We start from the raw sequence: 18,711 nt of genomic DNA on the forward strand, positions 1-18,711 counted from the left end.
GTGGGAGGTAAAAGTGGATCATCATGTTCTTGTGCATAGTAAATGATAATTCACATGTCGAACAATCAACTTGCAGGCCTAGAAATGAGTCTTCTCCTTTATCAAACAAAGCCTGTGATATCACTGTCTTCAAATTCTGTTGTGTCTTTCTCGTCCTGTAGGGATGGAGGCCACTTTGTTTCAGTGGAATCCTTAAATATCCAAAGTGTCTTCTTTCATTGGGAACACCATGACTACTGCATAGCTGAAATCCTTGCCTGTCAATGTGGAAATACTTTTCTGTATTGAGTAACTATCAGTACTCTGGTGATGACAAATAGTGACTTGACTTGTGTGCAAGTGTGTTAATTGTATCCCTGCTTGGGATTTCCTCTACACGTGTGTCCAGCTGACATATTAACACAGGGTATAGTGTTCATAATTTTCCTTTTCAATGGAATGAGGATCATTTGCATGGCTATGCACATGGCTTCTTATAGCATCAATGTAGTGTTTCACAGGGATCTATCCAAATTTCTGCCCAGAAAGGACCTTCCCACAGATATTTTATGTATGATCATAGGGCAGTCATCTCAAATAGGATCATATATCAAAGCTATGTTTCATACCATTGGTTTCCCACAGCTTCTCATGAGTTATTTGACAAGGGAGATGTGGTACAGCCCTGTGCTATCTCTGACTTTTTGTCTTGCCTTGTGGTAACATAATTCCGCCTCTAGTTCTGCTCAGCCTCATATACTGATGTCCCTTCCATCCCCATCAGCGGGAATGCTAATGGGAATGATGCTGAGGACATGTGTAGGTCCTGACAGGATTTTAGTCCATATATGCACAGGATGCAGTGAACACAAGTCCAGGCTTTCAGCATGTTAATTTTACTTGCTGTTTGAGCAGGCTAACATATTCTGACTTCTGTTTCCACTCCTCAGACTCAGGGGCAATTAAAATAGTAGCAGACATGACTACACAACACGGGTAATGAGACCAACTCAGGTTGTAAGTCATTTGAGACTGCACTGATATATATGTGGTTTGTCACACGTGAACCAGCGCTTCACAAATTCATGAAGCAGTTTTGCAGCACCTAGAGGACAGCCACAGCCACCTCCAGCTCCTTGGCTCTTGTGAGGGATCTCTAGTTGGTTATAAAGCTGCGGCATCTCTTTTATTCAGCAATTAAAATTAGAACCCTCCAGAATTAGATTGGTAGAAGGATTTAAAATTTGTGCTCAACCTACAGATGTTAGTGGTGCCCTTAGCTGGTTTGTTGATCACAGAATATAATAAAGATTTGTTTTTTTCTAATTTATCAGTTGTAATTTTTAACTTCAGGAATCATCAGGAAACAGGCAGTTGGTTTTTTTTCTGAAATTCTTTTTAGATATACAATTTGAATCTTGGAGGATTTTAGCAACTCTACATGAGTCATGTGGTTGCTTCTTCCCTTCCCAAATATTTCTAAAAATAGCACTGGTGAAAATAATTTATTGTTTTTCGAGAAAAATGCCCTTGCTTGTTTAAGTCATAATCTGTGCAGCACTGCCTTTCTCAGCCTGGGAGGTGTTGATCACTTTTGCATTGCACCATTACGATGTCATCCAAAGAGACAGCAAATATTGCAGATTAATGCTGCCAAAATTGAAGTAATTGCTCTGTGAAAATGGCAGGCAAGTTCCTAAGGCCATATGGCATTATCCATAGTTGGGATGATAGCTAATGGAAAATAGCAGTACTCTAGGACATGAGTGTTTGGCAACATATACTTGACTAAGAGTTTTAGTATTGTAAATATATGCATTTCTTGCCAGGAAACCAAGGGAACCACCCATCCTAAGGGGAGGAATCACATCTCCACTCTGGCAACAGAAAATATTTGTGAGTTTGAGGTGAGAGTGACATTTGCCACCTCTTTTCTGGTCCATTGGGACTAAGAGTGGTCTTACCACACCCTCGTAGAAAACGGAAAGCTCCTAACTTACATCCCTGCAAGTAAATTTAGCAGGGAGCTCAGTGTCCCTCAGAGTGTCTGTTCTGCTTGCCCAGGGTATGGAAGTGGCACAAAATGACATCTTCATGGCCTTCAGGGCAATTGCAGAGGGTTCCTTGTCCCTGCAGCCTGGAGAGCTGGGAGGACGGGACCTCCTGTGGGATTGGAACAGCTCTGGGTCTGTCTGCTCTGGCCTTTGGAGAACCTTCCTTGTTCAGGTGGCTCATGATGGGTCTCTCAAAACAAAGCTGCTTCTAAAGAGTTCTGGGACAGCTGCAGGGCTGTAAATGCAGCAGGTCTGGCCTGGGAAGGACACGCTGAGCACAGCAAAGGGGAGCTGAAGGGAACAGCCTCAGCCAGGGCACAGCACACTGCTCAGGGAGCAGGTTCTCCAGGGGAAATGGCTTCTCTCTGCTCCCCTTCCTGGTGATAAGACATCAGAAAGAGGGACATTTCAGGCTGGATTTTTTCCTGTCCCTTGTAGATGACTTTCATCAAGACAAGGTGTCTTCTTCCTCAGTGCAGGTAGCTGAATGGAAAAGAACACCTACACCGTGTCAGATTGGACACCTGAACCGGCACTTTTCCTCTTGTAAAGTTGGGCTGGTTATTTAGCCTGGGAGCTGTGAGGGGCATTTAATTACCATTTATAGAGTACAGAAGAGTCAATGTGAGTTAAATAGTTTATGTTGATAGTATCCATGACCTTGCTACCTTACTCTCCTCAGCCCCAGAAATTTGGTTAGACTTGTGAAGAGAACAAAATGTTCTTTTTCACTTGCACTGGAATACAAGTTGCTCCGTGGTTCTCTAACTGACTTTGGTTTCTTAGGGCTTCAAAATATTTTATTGTTCTCTCAGAGATGCCACAATGAAAACTTTCAATGTTTTTTTGGCAAGTAGCTCATGCCCTTGGTACTTCACATGTTTCACCTACAGAATGTTTAATCACATTTCTAATGTCTTATTTCTGGCATCCTTTCAACTCATTTCTAGGCACCTGAAATGCCAAATGTTCTAATATTTTTTTTAATGCAAGAAAGTGGAGACAAAATTTACTTTTCACATGGAAGAAATTACAAAAGGACATATTCATACATGCCACTGCTCTGGAATTTGAATGTAGGTAGATCAGAAATTTAATTTAGGCTGTGGTAGCTCAGAAGATAATGCTGGTGAGAGTAAATGTACACAGTGTGGTTGGTTGTTATTGAACTTGCAGGCAAGGGATTACATTTTTACTCCTATTTGGATATTCTGAGAACCAAAAATGTCATCGTAGCCTGACTACCTCCACCTTGAATCCAGCATGGGGATGTCTTGCTCAGAACTGAGACAGAGAATAGCAGTTCCTGTTTTGGTGGGTCAGAGAGGGGGAGGAAAGCTCTCACTGGAAGTCTCTGCTCTGGAAGGACTTTCAGTCCAGTAAGTAATGAGCAACACTGCTGTTCCACTTGAGCAGGCTGTCGAGCTAAATATGTTTCTGTGATGCTGCTGCTGGCATAGCCTGCCTAATGCATATGCAATACATGTATTCAAGTAAAATAAAAATGAAATAAAATGCACTCTGAGCGTGTGAGCTGGAAAACCTTATGCCATTTTTGTAATTAAAGTGGGTGACTTGGGTGTTAAGCTGTATTTCCCTGGAGCAGGGGGAAGGAGAGGCCTCTGGTGTTGAGAGTTGGAGCACTAGTGCAGCCAGGATTCCTGGAGACATAAACCAGAAATTATCAGCCTACATGCCTGTGCCCTTGGCAATAAGAGGCAGAGGGACAGATGGACTGTGATGGTTCAAGCTCTAGGACATGTTATGGTCTTTTTGCTAAGGCAGACATATCTGAGGAAATAAATGGCAAAACCTACGTTGCAAGGTGAGTGATGAAGAGCCTGACTTTGAGACCCAGAAACACTCAAGAGAAGTCAAAATCTCCTCAGGCATCGGTGAGTTTTGGACCTGTCTTTCCACAGGTGCATTGATGTCTGTTCTAGCTTTCAGCCACTAATGACCACAAACTGAGACAGATGTGCTTTTACAACCCATGGAGGGACCAGAAAAGCTACAGCTGACTGTCTGGGAGCTTGCAAGGGCTACGGATCCGGGAGAGCTTTTCCTCTGTAATGCTGGTTTGCCTTGTCTGTGTTAGAGGTTACACTGAGCTCCCTCTGTTGTTGAAGCCAACAGGGCCAACCCCGATCCGAGGTAAGATCCGAGATTTCCATCTCACAGAGGTAGTAACTGCGTAACAACCCCCTCTTCCAGTTAGACAGGTATGAGAAATGCTCCAAGAGGCAGATCAGCTTCTGCTTCCTGTGTGCTGGAGGGCAGGAGGAGGCAGGGGGGGAAACAGGGAAAGGGTTGGGAGAGCAAGGACATCTGCTGCTTGAAGACAAATCTGGTGTAATTGGAGTAACTGAAATGTGGCCAGTTCAGGAAATAGGCTGTAATATTACATTACCCACATACAGAGTTTAAGGACAGGCAGTTGCCACTGGGAACAGAGAAGGAGATATGACAGCATAAATGAGGAAGGACATTATGCTGAAAACAGAATAACATGTGCATGGTTGGCAACTGAAAGACACCTTGAACTTGAGGCTGAAATGGTAAAACAGTTATAACAGAAAACAATTACTGATCTCCCAGGGCTGGATGAAAAGGCAGACCAGGAAATATTTATGCAGATGGGGGACTGTACTTGGGGTAGGACATTGATCATATGGAACTGCAATTACTCTGCCATCGACTGGAACGAGAGTTACAGAGGGGCTGAGGAAGCTGGAGCTGTGCATTGACAGATTCCTTTTCCCCTGCAGCTTGAAAGACAACAGGATTTGAGGCCATTTGGAAGAAGCTGTGATGGTTAAGCAAAGGCAGCACATCTGCTGATGCCAGTGCTCTCAGGCTGGGATCCTGAAAGTTAGGATGGAAGGAAATTGATGTTGATTGTGAGTGTGATTCTGATTTCCAGATGTGGGAAAATCCAGGCTCTGTTGTACTCTCTGGGCTGGAAGTGTTGGGTAAATTGCAGATCATTTTACTGGATGACTGACATACTGCATAGTTTTCAAGGCTGTCTGTCCTGACATAGGTCTGAAACAAAATCACTGACCCTAATGGGATTTGCTTTTCTTTGTCTTAAAAGTTTAAGAGTATGTAGTTAATGCAAATATGATTTCTAACTAGGATCAAGGAAGTAGACAGCAAGTATATGGCCAAAATTGCAAAGACTTAGCTTTTGTAAAGGACAAAAAGGATATTTATTCTTGTTAATTGGGGAATAGATTACAAAATATTGGAAAATGACAGTTGCAGAGCACAATTTAATTCAGTTTGTTTTGGCTGACAAAAGGAAAGAGCTTGGTGCTTTTAATAGGAAATGCAAAGAGAGAGTCTAGATAAGACATTGTGAAGAAGTAGTTCCTAATAATGATCAAATATCATATTGAGGTTAAAGAATTAGGATTTACTGTCACTGAGACACATGTTACTGCAGTTATAGTAATTGCATCCAACAAAAATGCAAGTTCTCAAGCTTATCATATTAATATGTACCATATATATGCAGATTAGTTTGCAGTAAAACAGCAAGGGACAATGACTTTTTGGACTTGCTAGTCAAGTTGTTTCTGATGTACTTGAGTTGTGCTGTGGCACCAATCCTATCACTAAAAGCAATTAACTCATGATTTGTTTGGTGTATTCAAGCAAATAGCCTTGTATTTGCTTTGATGATTTTGTGACATCAAAGCAAATCATCAAGTTGACACTGAAGAAAGGAATCTTTAAAGCTTCATCAGGTGGTTACAACATAAATCTGAGCCAATATAGGATCAATAATATAATACTGGTAGTGAAGTCAGTCTACAAGAACAAGTCTAATGAAGAGGTCATGCTAACCCCTCCATGCTGTTTTCCTGGATGCCACGGCAGTGCTTCCAGCCAGGTGACACACACTGAGGCTGCCAGTGTTGCCAAACATTTTCCATCTGCTAAACGACTAAAGGCTGCTTTTAATTTACCTGTTACAGCTGAAAGGGAAGTTGCCCCTCTCCTTAGTGACAGGCTGCAATAGCTACTCAACCACAAGTGCAATCTTTTTGAAGCTGATGGAATCATTCAAAAGTAGGTTTTTCAGAGAACCTTTCAGTACCACTTGCTGTCTGTCTCATTTGCAGGCACTGACAGTCTCTGCAGACAGGGCTGGACTGTGGCAATCACAGGAACTTCACTGCCCCTTAAGCTGAAGGGAGCTCCTCAGTGGAGATTGGCTGCATCACAGCCAGCTAAAACTGGGCTGGCTTTTGTAGATGCTCAAGAATTGCTGCTTGAAAGGCAATCTCTGTCCTCCACCCTCGGGGTGAGGCAATTTTGCTCCACAATTCTCCAGGGTGTGCTAATGGGATTTCTCAGCTCCTTGGCTTGAAATAAAGCTTGCTCAGATCCCACAGAGTAGGCTCACATTTATTTCCAAAATACCTTCTTGCCATAGTGTTGATCCAGCATAAAGCTCTTGCACTTAGGGTGTTCTATCTGCTGTAACCTTGAAGGGACTGCAGTTTATGTGTCTGGAGGATGGAGAATTGTGTGATGTGGAAGCAACTAAAGCCAGCCTGCAAAAAGACAACTCGAGGAGTTGTTCTGTCTGGATCACAGGAGGGGTTTAGACTGACAGGGTGGGGATAAATACTTCTTCTATGAGATGCAGGTGACAGCAGAGTAACGTGGTCCAGACAGAGCACTGAAACCATCACACAACCCTATCGAAAGCAGGATGACAGAGATGCAGGGAAGGCCCTATTCCAACAGTCCTTGCTTACTAATCTGTCCTGCAGAAGTCTTTTAAAAGCCACAAGACATCATTTACAGGAAGACCCATGCCTTTTCTTATATTGACATGCCATTGTGGACTAACTGGTGGTGTATGTTTGTAATGTAATGAATATTTGATGTAAAAAACTTCTCTTGTGGGAGCTTCTGCTCCTGTTTGCCAGGAAGGTTCATCATGACTTTTGAAGTGTTAACTCCTTCGAATGGACAAATTATATTCCTCCTCTCATTCTGCCAAATTCTCAGCAAAAATCTGCAAATCTCTTTTGGACTGAGATTAATGGGGCAGCATCACACATGCCACACATGGATTTTAGGGATCACCCAGGCCCAACCTGGACTAAACTGCATTTTTAGTCACAGCACTGGCACAGGAATAGGGAGCACTTCCCTGTGGAGGTGCCTGGGGGTAAGATGGTCTCTTCTGCATATTCAGGTTCTTTCTAATGCCCAAGCTTCTGAGCATATTTTCACAAATAGCATTAACATACAAATGACATTAACATACAGCTGCTGAACACCAGCTAGAGATGTGTTGCTCTTCTTGAAATATGCAGATGTGATTAGGGCTAAAAATAATACCTAACTGAAAGCCCTGGGAGCTGTGGGTTTCTCCAATAATTTGTCTTTCTTTTAGACACCAAAGAAACAGTAAAGATTGTCACAGAAACAAGAAAAAAATCCTAGCTTTATTCCTTCTGCACTCTGCACTATGATTTTATTCCCTGAGATCAAACAGGCTGTGTTCTGAATGTCTTTTCCCCCACCCCCTAAACGCCTCGACTGCAGTTCCGAATGCCTTTTTGGAGCTTTCTTATTTCTGCAAAGGGAATCACTGCCATCTCCTGGCCAAGGGACAGAGAATAATAAAATCCCTCCACCCACTGGAGCTGTATCGTTGCTCCACTCCCTGGAAGCAGGGATTTTCAGTGGGGATCCGCCAGGATTTGGTGCAGGCCATTCCAGTACCATTGTTATACCAGTTATTTATCTGAGCACTCAGGGAAAAAGGAAACACTCCACTCGTTATAGGTTGGCTGCCTGGTCCAACAGGTGCTGACTACTCAGATTTGTACCTCTATTCCATCCTTGTAATATGTGAATGGAGACAAGTCAATTATTTTTGCTAGAAAAGCAGGTCAATTTAAACAATCTTTCCTTAGACAATGTCTTAGACTTCTGTAACAATATCCCTTGCAGATCAACAATACCCCTTTGTGCTACAGATCCACATAAATTCTGTCTGTACTTTTAGTTTTGCTTCCTGAGGTGACCATTTCAGCCACAGGCCATTCAAGTGCTTGAAAAATCTGTCTGGGTGAATGGCTAAAGGCACAGCTGGATGCCATCAGTCCTCTCATCTAGTCATATATTGCCAGGAAATGCCTTATGTTCTCTTTACTGTTTAAAGGATATTCCTGTGACTGGATATGAAGGGGCAAAATGATTGCCTTTCATTTATGTGGAACAATAGTTTCCCTATAAAGGCATTTATGTCTCCCCCAGAAATCTTAATCTTTGGTATGACTACATTTTCTATGATCTTTCTTTCTCCATCAGAAAATTCTGATGTATGTGATCTGATATGTAAGCCAGCCTAAATATTTATTTACTCAAATACCAGTTCGAAATGATCATCTTCTAACTTTCATCTCCCAATAACCTGCCTTCATTTGACCCCTGAGTTCAGGCAGAAGTAGTTAAAGAGCCCACCTGAAGTACAGCCCCCTCTGGAGTGACTCTGGCAGCTGGTGCTGTGGAAAGGTTGCATTTCCGAACACCAGGATGTGTCTGTACCTTGTGTGTCTGGAAAATACTACTAAGTGAGGAGGCAAAGCTGAAAAGGACCAGCACAGTGTTTTGAGAGTTTGGCTTGTGTTTTACAAGAAAAAAAAAGTCTTTCAAGAGTGAGACCAGGGGTTTGCAGCCATTTAACATTCAGATTCATTATGCTTGTTCACATCCTTTCTGGGATCTAATTCTCAAAAGACTCAGCATGCAAGAAAAAAATTCATCCAGACTGATACTTGTTCTCAACAACAAGAATAGGAGCAACATTTGATCTTTTTTTTTTTTTTTTTTTAATCCTAGTTCCCATTCATATATACAAGGAAGGGCAATGGTTTTTTATTCCCCACCTTGTAGCCTGTGGGACTTTCAGGATAAAGGATTTTGTGTGTAATGGTTTTCATCTTCTTAAAGAGCAGAGAGTAATTGATGGCATTCTTTCTCATACTGAGTAGGCCTCTGCTTATCCCATTAACTGTTTCTAGTAAATAAATGACCTCAGAGCATTTTGTTATGCCCCAAAGACGCACATATTTGTATCATATGTATCAGTCAAATGTTCCATAGTGCTGGAAAAAAAAACCCAACATATGCAGCAGAACAGATAATTGGAAAAGGACTATCACCAGGAAATAATTTGGAAGAAATCAAACCGGTAAGTTCTGGAGCTTTTTAATTATCTCCAGTAGACATACAAGATGAATGCAGATTAAGATTTTGACCTGTGTTTGATAGCAAGCCTAACAACAGCAGACAGCAAAGTAGGAATGGTGGCAGATTTAATCATGGATTTTGCCCACATTCAGCAGACCAGCAGGGCACCCATTTCAGAGACTCATGAGATTATTCTTTCCCTGTGAAATCCTCTTGCTGCTTTCTGGTTTACTGACAGCATCCGAAAATGTGTTCTGATCTGATGGTACCACTAACAAAGGATCTGGACCTCATCAATAATGGAAATCGCAAAAGATTTCGCTTCTAACCTGCTAACTGATCTTTAAACTGATTTCAAAGAAACCTTTGCCAACCTTGCTGAGCTGGGAGTCAGTGACAGATTGCACCTGTTTTCCTGTTCTCTCATGCAGGACCTGTAAGTCAAAGGGCCAAACACAGCAATGGTTTTCATCAGTTTTCAGGTTTAAAAACTGAAACCTTCATGTTTACTGTCAAGCCTATACTTTTTTAAATCTCTAAACAGTACAGGGCCATCATGTGTAGTAGTCTCCACAGTGTTCCTTTCTGCTGGAAAAAGAAATGTTTCTTACTTTTTCACAAGGTCCTCTTTTCAGCTTTCCCTCCCCTGAGGCTGGAAGTTGGAAGGCTGTGGTCACTTGGCAAAGGATGATGGATGATAGCAGCAGTTTTTGGGTGCCTTTGAAGGAGGCACAGGCAGGGCTGGCAGGGTGTGTTCCCATCTGCTCTCTGTGCCTTTGTCACAGAGTCAGCCCACGTTTACCCCACAGTGTTCGAGAGGGATGAAGGGAATCCTCCAGCTTTGCACTGGAGCACCCGGCAGTGCTGGCAGGAGCTGTTTGTTCAGCTGGGTCCTGAGCTGCACCAGGGAGCCCCTGGCACTGGTAACAGCCCTGGCTGCCAGCAGCATTCAGAGTAATTACAGCGTCTGTGGCTGCTCCTCTCCACTGGCCAGCCCTTCCTTAGGTGTCCAGAGTTCCAGAGAGATCAATCCCAGGTTTTACTCAAGTGCCTCAGGGTGAAGTTCCACCCACGAAGAAGGCAGTCCAACAGCTCATTGCTGCTGAGGAGCAGAGGTGCTTTGAACCTGCCACCTTGAACAGTTTCCCTGGGCCCTGCTGGGAGCTGATTCAGCTGGATAACTGAGCAGGGAGCAGGGCAGAGGAACAACAAAGGTATTTGTGCTGACTTAGCAGCTGAGTCAGTTCACAGAGAGTGGGGTGAGAGCCAAGGCTGGCCCAGGACAGGCTGGAACAGCAAGGCTGGACCTTCCTTGGGTGCAGCTCTGGCTCTCCATGCAGATGTGCTTTGCTTTTAGGGTACCCACCCATCTGACCTGACACTGAAGCTACAACTGCTCTGCCAGGCTGCATCCAGAATCAAAGGAAGAGATTGTCAGGGAACTAAGTGGAATTAAGAGAAATCTGTTGGTTTCTATAGAAGTTTTCTGTTGGGAGAGAATTTCTCTGTTGCAGGATGTATCAGTCACAGGGGTGTCCTGTGTATAAACTGTTGATGTTTTGTGGCTCTGCAAAGACAGTCATTTATTAAAAATCTTCTGCATATAAGACAATATTGTGAAGAAACTATAAACAGAAAAAGAAAATCATCAGTTTACTATCTGGCATATTTTCATCTTTGTTCTACAGCATTAAATCATGCTGGAGCACTTACTGCAGGACTGAAGCATCTGTATACAGGGTGATCTGAATGCAGGGAACCAAAATCTCCCTTCCCTTATACTTTCACTGCTTTCAGTGGAGATGCCTCATAAAAAAACTAGCCAAAAGCCTCCTAGATACTGTTGATGGGATTCATCTGTAGCATTAGCTATTGATCCATTAGTGGTGATTTTAATTTAAATATCAAATGATTATCCTTCCTGTGAAGAAATTGGTTTAAACACCGGGGAAAAAAATCATCCTGATATGGTTTTGTGAAGCAATCATTTCTCATGGTGCTTTCAATCAAGAGATGAAACAAAGAATGTCTCAGCCTTCCCTTTGGCAGTCCCATGCTTTTCATTGTTTTGTGGAAAAGAGGGAAAAAAACCCAGGTGATTAAAACAAAACATCCCTTGTAACCTCACTCTTTCAGAGACTGTTATCTTCGTTGCTTTTTATTGCAAGAGCTGATGAACTGTAAGTGATTGGTAAGAGAGAGAATAAATCGGGCACTTAGCCTTGCCATCTGACTTGGCTTGATCTTCCAAAATGCAATTTATTCCAAATGCTGTGTGGTGAGTTTAATGGAACAGGGGGTTAAAGTGAGAAACTGGAAACAAATGCTCTCTATCTAAAGGCCAATCAATAACTGAATAGTTTGACAATCCCAAACCTCTGCCACTTAAATGTAATTGGAGTGTATGGAAAAGACATCCCGTTAAAGCACCTACTGACATCAGCATCCATTACAGGTGATGGCACCGAGCACATTCCACTCACGCTGCTTCACTCATGTGAAAGGAGTGGGAGGGGAGGGTTGTGCTCTCTCTGAAATCTGGTCTGAGGGATTCTGTAGCTTTACTCAGGTTGCAGTTTGCTGTCTATATTGGTCTTGGGGCACACATGGAAGCTCTCAGTGCGTTTCAAGATTTTTATGGGTTGGTCTGTCTAACACTGGCCAGGCTGAACACTTTCAAAGCTAATTTTGGGAAGCCTCTGTAGCAGTCCATCATCTGGGGCTTCTCCAGATGAGCAAAAGAGGAATATTACTGGAGTGGCATTATGCAGCAAATCATGTGAAGGGCATAATGTGCAAAAAGACACGAACAGTGAAATTCATTTTTAGTAATCACCCTTAATAGTGTTCATTCAGCTGTATCAATCAAAAATTGCTTTCCAAAACCAATTTCCTGTGAGTGCTGGCATGTTTGCACCTTACTCATATTAATAAGGGGGAAAATCCATTTGGAGAGAGAGACTGGGAGAGATTCCCTTCATTTCTTTTGGCTTTCAGAGGCAAGAAGCAATTTCCCATCTGTTGGAGTGTCATTCAGCTGCAGCAACAAACATCCCAGGGAGGAGCAGTTTTGGGCTGTTAAAAGAACTGACCTGTATCCTCCCCACAGGCTCTGATGAGTCTTTCTGCACAGAAGAGCTGAGTTCTCCACGTCTCTGCTTAGGAAAGCTCATTATTTTACGTGTGTGTGTGTAGCTGTATGGATTCTGAAACATCTTGCTGGCAAAACCAGCCAATTTATCTCAGTGGAGCAAACTGAATATTTGCTTCTTTTCTCTCTTGTGATCCAACTACTCCAGGCAGCATTGCAAACCCGGGCTACTGTTCTTAATGCATTCTCCTTTCAGCTGCAGATACAGGCAGCACAACTGTAAAGAGGTGCTGGAAATCCCTTTGCTTAACAGGTGGTTGGGGTTTTTTTTTAATTTGAATTCTACAGCCATTTTTCAGAATCTGACAATACAAATTTCAGATTCCCACGTAACGCAGCATTAATTTGGAGGAGGGCACGTGTCCTTTCACGAGTTTCTTAATCATGAATCCAGAAGTATATTTTCAACTGGGAGAAAACACAACTTTAATGGTTACCCAGCATTTGATTATTGTGGGAGGAGAAAAAGCCTGCATGGACTGTCTGCTGATCACCAGCAACTTCCTGGAAGCTCCCATAGGTAAGGTAGCTTGGCCCAGCAGCAAAAGCTTCAATCTGAGGGAAAGATGACTCTTATTCTGTCCTTTGCTGTCTTGACATGATAATTTACCTTCTGTGTATTTAATTTCTCTACATGCAAAAAGGGATTTGCCAGCAAATGCACAGCTGCTGTAGTTGCTACGGATTGTTAATGCAGAGGTATGCTGAAATTGTAGCTTTAATTCCACTACTAATTGGAAATTGGGAAGTTTCCTAGAGCCTTTATCAAAAAGAGACATGCTAAGTGGGATTGTGGTTTTGTAAGCTGTGGCTACTTGTCATAAAGTCTTTCTCCCTGCTTGATTTTATGTCTGAAAAAGGCTGTTGAAACCAGCAGGGGTTTTACTTACTGCTGCTTATACAGATATTTCCATGAGATTTAATGTATTTTACAATTTTATGAGTATCCAGGAATAAAACTTAAGTTGTAATGAGGAATTAAGCTAGAAATATGTGGTCTTCTATGGGTTTTTTTTTCATCACTGTGAAACCAGACTCTGATGAGTCTGATCTTAACTATTACATTAGGCAAATTCTAAACATAATTTTTGACATTTTTTATGGATATAAAAGCTCAAACTAAAGGAAACTCGTTTGATGAAGAGAGAATCTCATCAGGAACTTTTCTGGGGTGTATCCAGAGAGGAAGGGCAGGAGGAAGAGGCTCTGAATTTGAAGCACAGATGGTTCAGAGGACACCCATGCTCCCATGAAACAAAGTTATTTCTGTGCTGCAAAAAACCTTGCATGGCACAGGGCATATTGCTGTGTGCAGAGTCTCAAGGTGGTTCAGAGGTGTTTGGGCCCTTAAACCAATAATAGTTCTTGTAGTGTTTAAGACACCGTGGAATTAATAAGGTTTTCAGCTGTGGTTCCTTTTCCTTTCCTAACAATCCTATCCTTCCAGTTTCTTTTTGATTGCCACAGAATGCTGAACTAATGGTTCCATGAAAACTTAAAGATTTTCCAAAGCTTGAGTATTGAATTTAAATCCTGACTTTGTACCTCCAGTGCCTAATTATTCATTCTGTGTGACCAATACTCTGCAGTTGCTGATGCTGCATTTTAGCTGCCATTAAATCACTTCAGCCACTCATTACTGCAACATTCCTCTGCAGCTCTTTTCAATTGCCTTTGGATTTTGTTATCCTAAATGACATTTTATCATTTGATTTTTTTTTTTTTCCCCACAAGACTATTTACCCCATTTATCAGATCCTGGCAGATCCCAAGACAGATGTGAGCAGCGTAGTGCTGATCACACCCACCCATGTGAAAACTCCTGTTTGGTTCTTGTCACTCCACAACTGTAATGCAGCCATTTCAGTCAGAATTAGATCTTGTTCTCATTTCCCATCAGTAAGTGGGGAAATAGTGCTTCCTGCTTTATAGGGATGCCGTGGACATAAATACATTTCAATATTACTGCAAATTAGCCAGAGGAGAAGCAGATACAGAGGGCACTTGATTTCCCCCCAGAGCTGGCAGTGCCTCAGAGCAGGAGCTGGGAGGCCCTCCTGTGTCTGGTAATATTTGTACAATAATGTCCTTAGTTAGCAAGGATGGATAACGTTCATTCCACTGCAGCAAAATGCCCACGGAATGTGTCACAGCAGCACCGGGGAGTGTGGGCAGCAGGGTGTGGAACAGAAGATGAAATTCCAGCTCACCAGTAAATGCAGCCCTGTGGTGACCGGCTGAGACACTGGCTAAGGCTAAAATTAGGGGATGTATTGGTAAATAATGATTGTTTGTTACAAGAAGCAGGTGTGAGAACCCCAAAGATCCTGAACAGCTGGCAAACTTCTGTAATTTTGTAATTATCTCCTCTTCATAAAAATAAGCAAACCACAACCACAGTCTAGACTTCATCTCTAAACCCTGATATCATTTTCAAATGAGAAATATTAAGAAAAGTGGTCCATAAAGCCCTTCTGGTAATGGAATTATACTGGCTCCTCTATCAGACTGCTTGGAAAGACAACTAAACTGACTTTTAAAGTTAGATTGCTTCAAAAGGTAAAAATACTTCACCTGTGCACATAAGTTGTCTTCCTATTTAAGCAAAGTCTTTTAGACAGTTGAACTGATGTGTTATTAGTAAGAGAATGCAAAATAATTTGTGAAATAATCTGTAGACAGGCAAGAATGAGGTGAATGTGTGGTCCACACTGTTTAAAAAGTTGAAAACGTTTGTTGGGTTTGAGTTCTGTGCTCAAACCTGTTGGTTGTTGCTGGTTTGCAGCAACTGCACTGTGATTCCACTGAATTTATGGAATCTGCATGTGAGTTACACCACAGTGGGCAAAAGAAATAAGGCCCAAGGCTTGTTATTTCTTCAAAGAAGACACACTATGTGTTGTACCAGCTATAAAATTGCTTCTTAATTCAGTAAACTATAATGAACCCCCAGAAAAATAAAATAGAGCTGAGTTCACATGGGATCAGAGATGAATGATGCATCCTTGCCAAACAACTCTCTGCAAGCTCTGCATTCCTGTGATAGCTTCATTAACTTTCATGCAATAATTTATAGATAAATTTAATCAAAAAAGCAAGTATTCTAGCACCTCTAATAATATGAATTTGATTTTTGCACATTAAAACTGTGATAAAGCCTTACTAATTATTTTTAATTATCTCGAGATGAAAGTACGTCAGTCCTGTAAGTAATTATGTAAGTAATCTAAAGCTGATTACATAATAATGATGATTTGCTCATTGCCTTCAAAGTGCTTATAACCAAATTTAATTTTAAGCAGGATCAAGAAAATAATCATTTAGTTCAAACATTAATTACTAATTGTAATCCTAATTCATTAAAAACAGACCTTTTTTTTTTTTTTTTTTTTTTTTTTTTTCTTGCAGACTGCAGGGCGTTAATTGACATTTTCCGAAATGAGTCATTCTCTTGGCGAGGAGGAGAATTTCTCGAATGGTGAGTCACGGCCACCAGAGGGGACTGCTCGGGAGCTCCGAGGGAGCTTTGGCTGCTCAGAGGGAGCTGCTCTTCCAGGGGCACTCGTGGTCCCTCTGCCCCCACAGCAGCTTGTTGGGAACTGGGGGAATACCCAAACACCCTCCAAAAACGGGACAAACTTTTGGATGGTAAATATTGCTTTGGTACAGAATTACCTTTTTGATGTGTAACTCCAAAGAGTTCAACTCAGTGCCTGACTGGTCCGATAGGATACATTATGAAAAACTGCATTCATATCTCAGTAATTTTTCTGACAGTAGATCTTAAGCCCCAGTGAGATTATTATAACCATCATGTACCATCCCTGACTACTATCACCCCTTGTTCCTGCAGCTAAGTCAGTCATTTAATTTTGCTCACTCAAATCCTGTGCCTTGTGAGCCCTGGGTGGACAGGACTCCACCTAAGGGAGTGCTTCTGTCATTTTATTGATGATACTCTTTTAGCAACATTTCCCATCCAACCTATAGTTTTTACCCTTACAGTTTCACCTTTCTCATCCTTCTGCTCCTCAGAGAATCCATCTTAATCTCAGACAGAACTGGACACAGTTTGCATAGTTAATTCAGGCTCAATAAAGACAGGATGCAGTTTGTTCAGGGAAGTAAAGAGCTATTTTAATTGTCCCTTATCCCACAAAATGAAAAAGGATTTGACCACCAAGTACTTTTTATTTTCTCAATCCTCTTGAAGTTCAAAAGGTTCTGCTTAAAGCAATAGGCCAAGTATTCTCAACAGCCCAACAGAAATGCATCCTGTGCAGATACCTTTCAACCTCCCAAACCCAGGAGGAGTGCTCTGAATCCCATCTGATAGAGGGCTTATTGTTCTGCCAGTCTGGGCAGTGTTTGTGGAATGGCTTGTTTTCAGCTCTGACAGACACAAGCATTCAGCAACTCAAACACAGAGCAGGAATGATAAAATGACAGCAGGGATTAGACAATACAAGAATTTGAAAAATTACATTAAGACTTTTATCTTTATGCAGGATACACGTACTTAGTTAAAACTACAGAAACATGAAGAAAAATATAACACTATTAGTACAGCAGAAACCCTCAAACTTAAATGGGAAAACCCTCTAAAATATTCTCTACGTATTTTTCCTTTTACAAAACATTTGAAAATGCCAATCCCGTGAACTGATAGAAAAATATAATCTCTGGTACATTTTCCTAAACCCATGACAGGTTCTGTCTCATGCACAAACACACCCTCCACCTTGTGTCATTTCAGAATCGTCCCCCCAGCCCAGACAAGGTCACTGATATTGGGTGCAAATGCAGTGATGGTACCTGAGCTCAATCTTACCTGAGCTACTCTAAATGATCACTGATTAACTTTTAAAAGCCTTTTAGATTTAGCCAAACTTACGGTCAGACCACTGTGGCCATTCGTACCCTTGGTACAGAGGGTAAAAATAAAGGCCTTTCAAAAAGCACGTCCTCTTCAAGGAGTTATTTGTTCTGTGGTGTTGTATTAGTGCAGGGATTTTCTTGAAGATCAAAAGGTTCCAGATTGTGGTCTTGGCTCATCTGGAAACATCTGTGAAAGCTTAACTACGACAACCAAGCCTTTTGTTCTAAGATAATCAGGTCCTTTCTCTTTAATTCACCACTGATGCCACTGTGGGCGTCAGAACACAGAGGTGAAACCCTTTCAGCTGATTAGGATGCAGGTACCAACAAATCTTTCTTCTGGTACACATGATCTCAAGAGTGGGTAAGAGCCTGATTCTCAGGGTATAAAGGCTGACAACTGGAAGGACCTCAACAATATTCTCAATTAACAATGGCAAAGTGGGGGATATTCTTTAACAAAGTGAAAGGTGCTACTCTGCAAGCACAACTGAATAACCTCTTGCCAGGACCACAGTTTTAAAATATTATTCACCTGAAGTTTATTTATGTGCTGAATTCTGATACTCTTCAAATCAAGCAGAAACTGGTGAAGTTAAGGAAGTCTGGAGAAACTTTACACACAAATATTCCTTTTCCCTAATGAGAACACGTATGTTTTACTAGGTTCCTTGATAGTATTAGTGCACAGCCTCTGAATGCTGAAAAGAGGCAGAGGAAGTACATTAAAAATACACTCAGTTCCCTTTTCTTTTACCAATTACTCTCAATTAATTTATTTATGGGAAATATAAGCAGAGACTTTTATGTGTCATTGGGATGTTTATCCTTTTTTTCTGTCTACTTCCCTGTTTTTTCAAGTCATTAAAACTGTTTTATACACGTAAAGCACTATCAGCTTTCGAAGCAGTTAACAATTTTTCTCCTTTGAATCTTCACAGCACCAGTGCACACAAACTTCCCCTTCCCTCCCCAAACTGCTGTAGAAAGGAAATGTGAATTACTCAGTATAACCAGGGGAGCCTGCTGAGGCTGAACACAGAAATTAATGGAAGGACACAACAATTTGCTCAGTTTATATTAAAGAAAGTGTCCTTTGGTGATGAGGGGCAGTGATGCTGTGACAGCCCCATCAACACTGTATATGCACTGTGTCACCTGAGGGGAAACAGAAAGGACTTTTGCCTGGGAAGGAGCAGAAGGCTCAGAACTCAATGGCATGGCAGGGGTTTGTTGTGCTAATCAAAGCCATGGCTCTCACACTACAGGGTGGGAAAAATACCTTTTGCTGTTTGAAAGCTTTTCTTCCCTGTGCAGATGAACAGCTACTGCAGCCTTGTGTGAATGGCAAATCTGAACTTCATATTTTAACACTGGTGCTACACAAACACTAGTCTTAGGTACAAACTGTGTTGGGTAATTTGA

The sequence above is a fragment of the Empidonax traillii genome, unplaced genomic scaffold (assembly GCF_003031625.1).
Source record: "Empidonax traillii isolate 1590-97213 ecotype Southwest subspecies unplaced genomic scaffold, ASM303162v1 scaffold1094:size393979, whole genome shotgun sequence".
In the NCBI taxonomy this organism is placed as follows: Eukaryota; Metazoa; Chordata; class Aves; order Passeriformes; family Tyrannidae; genus Empidonax; species Empidonax traillii.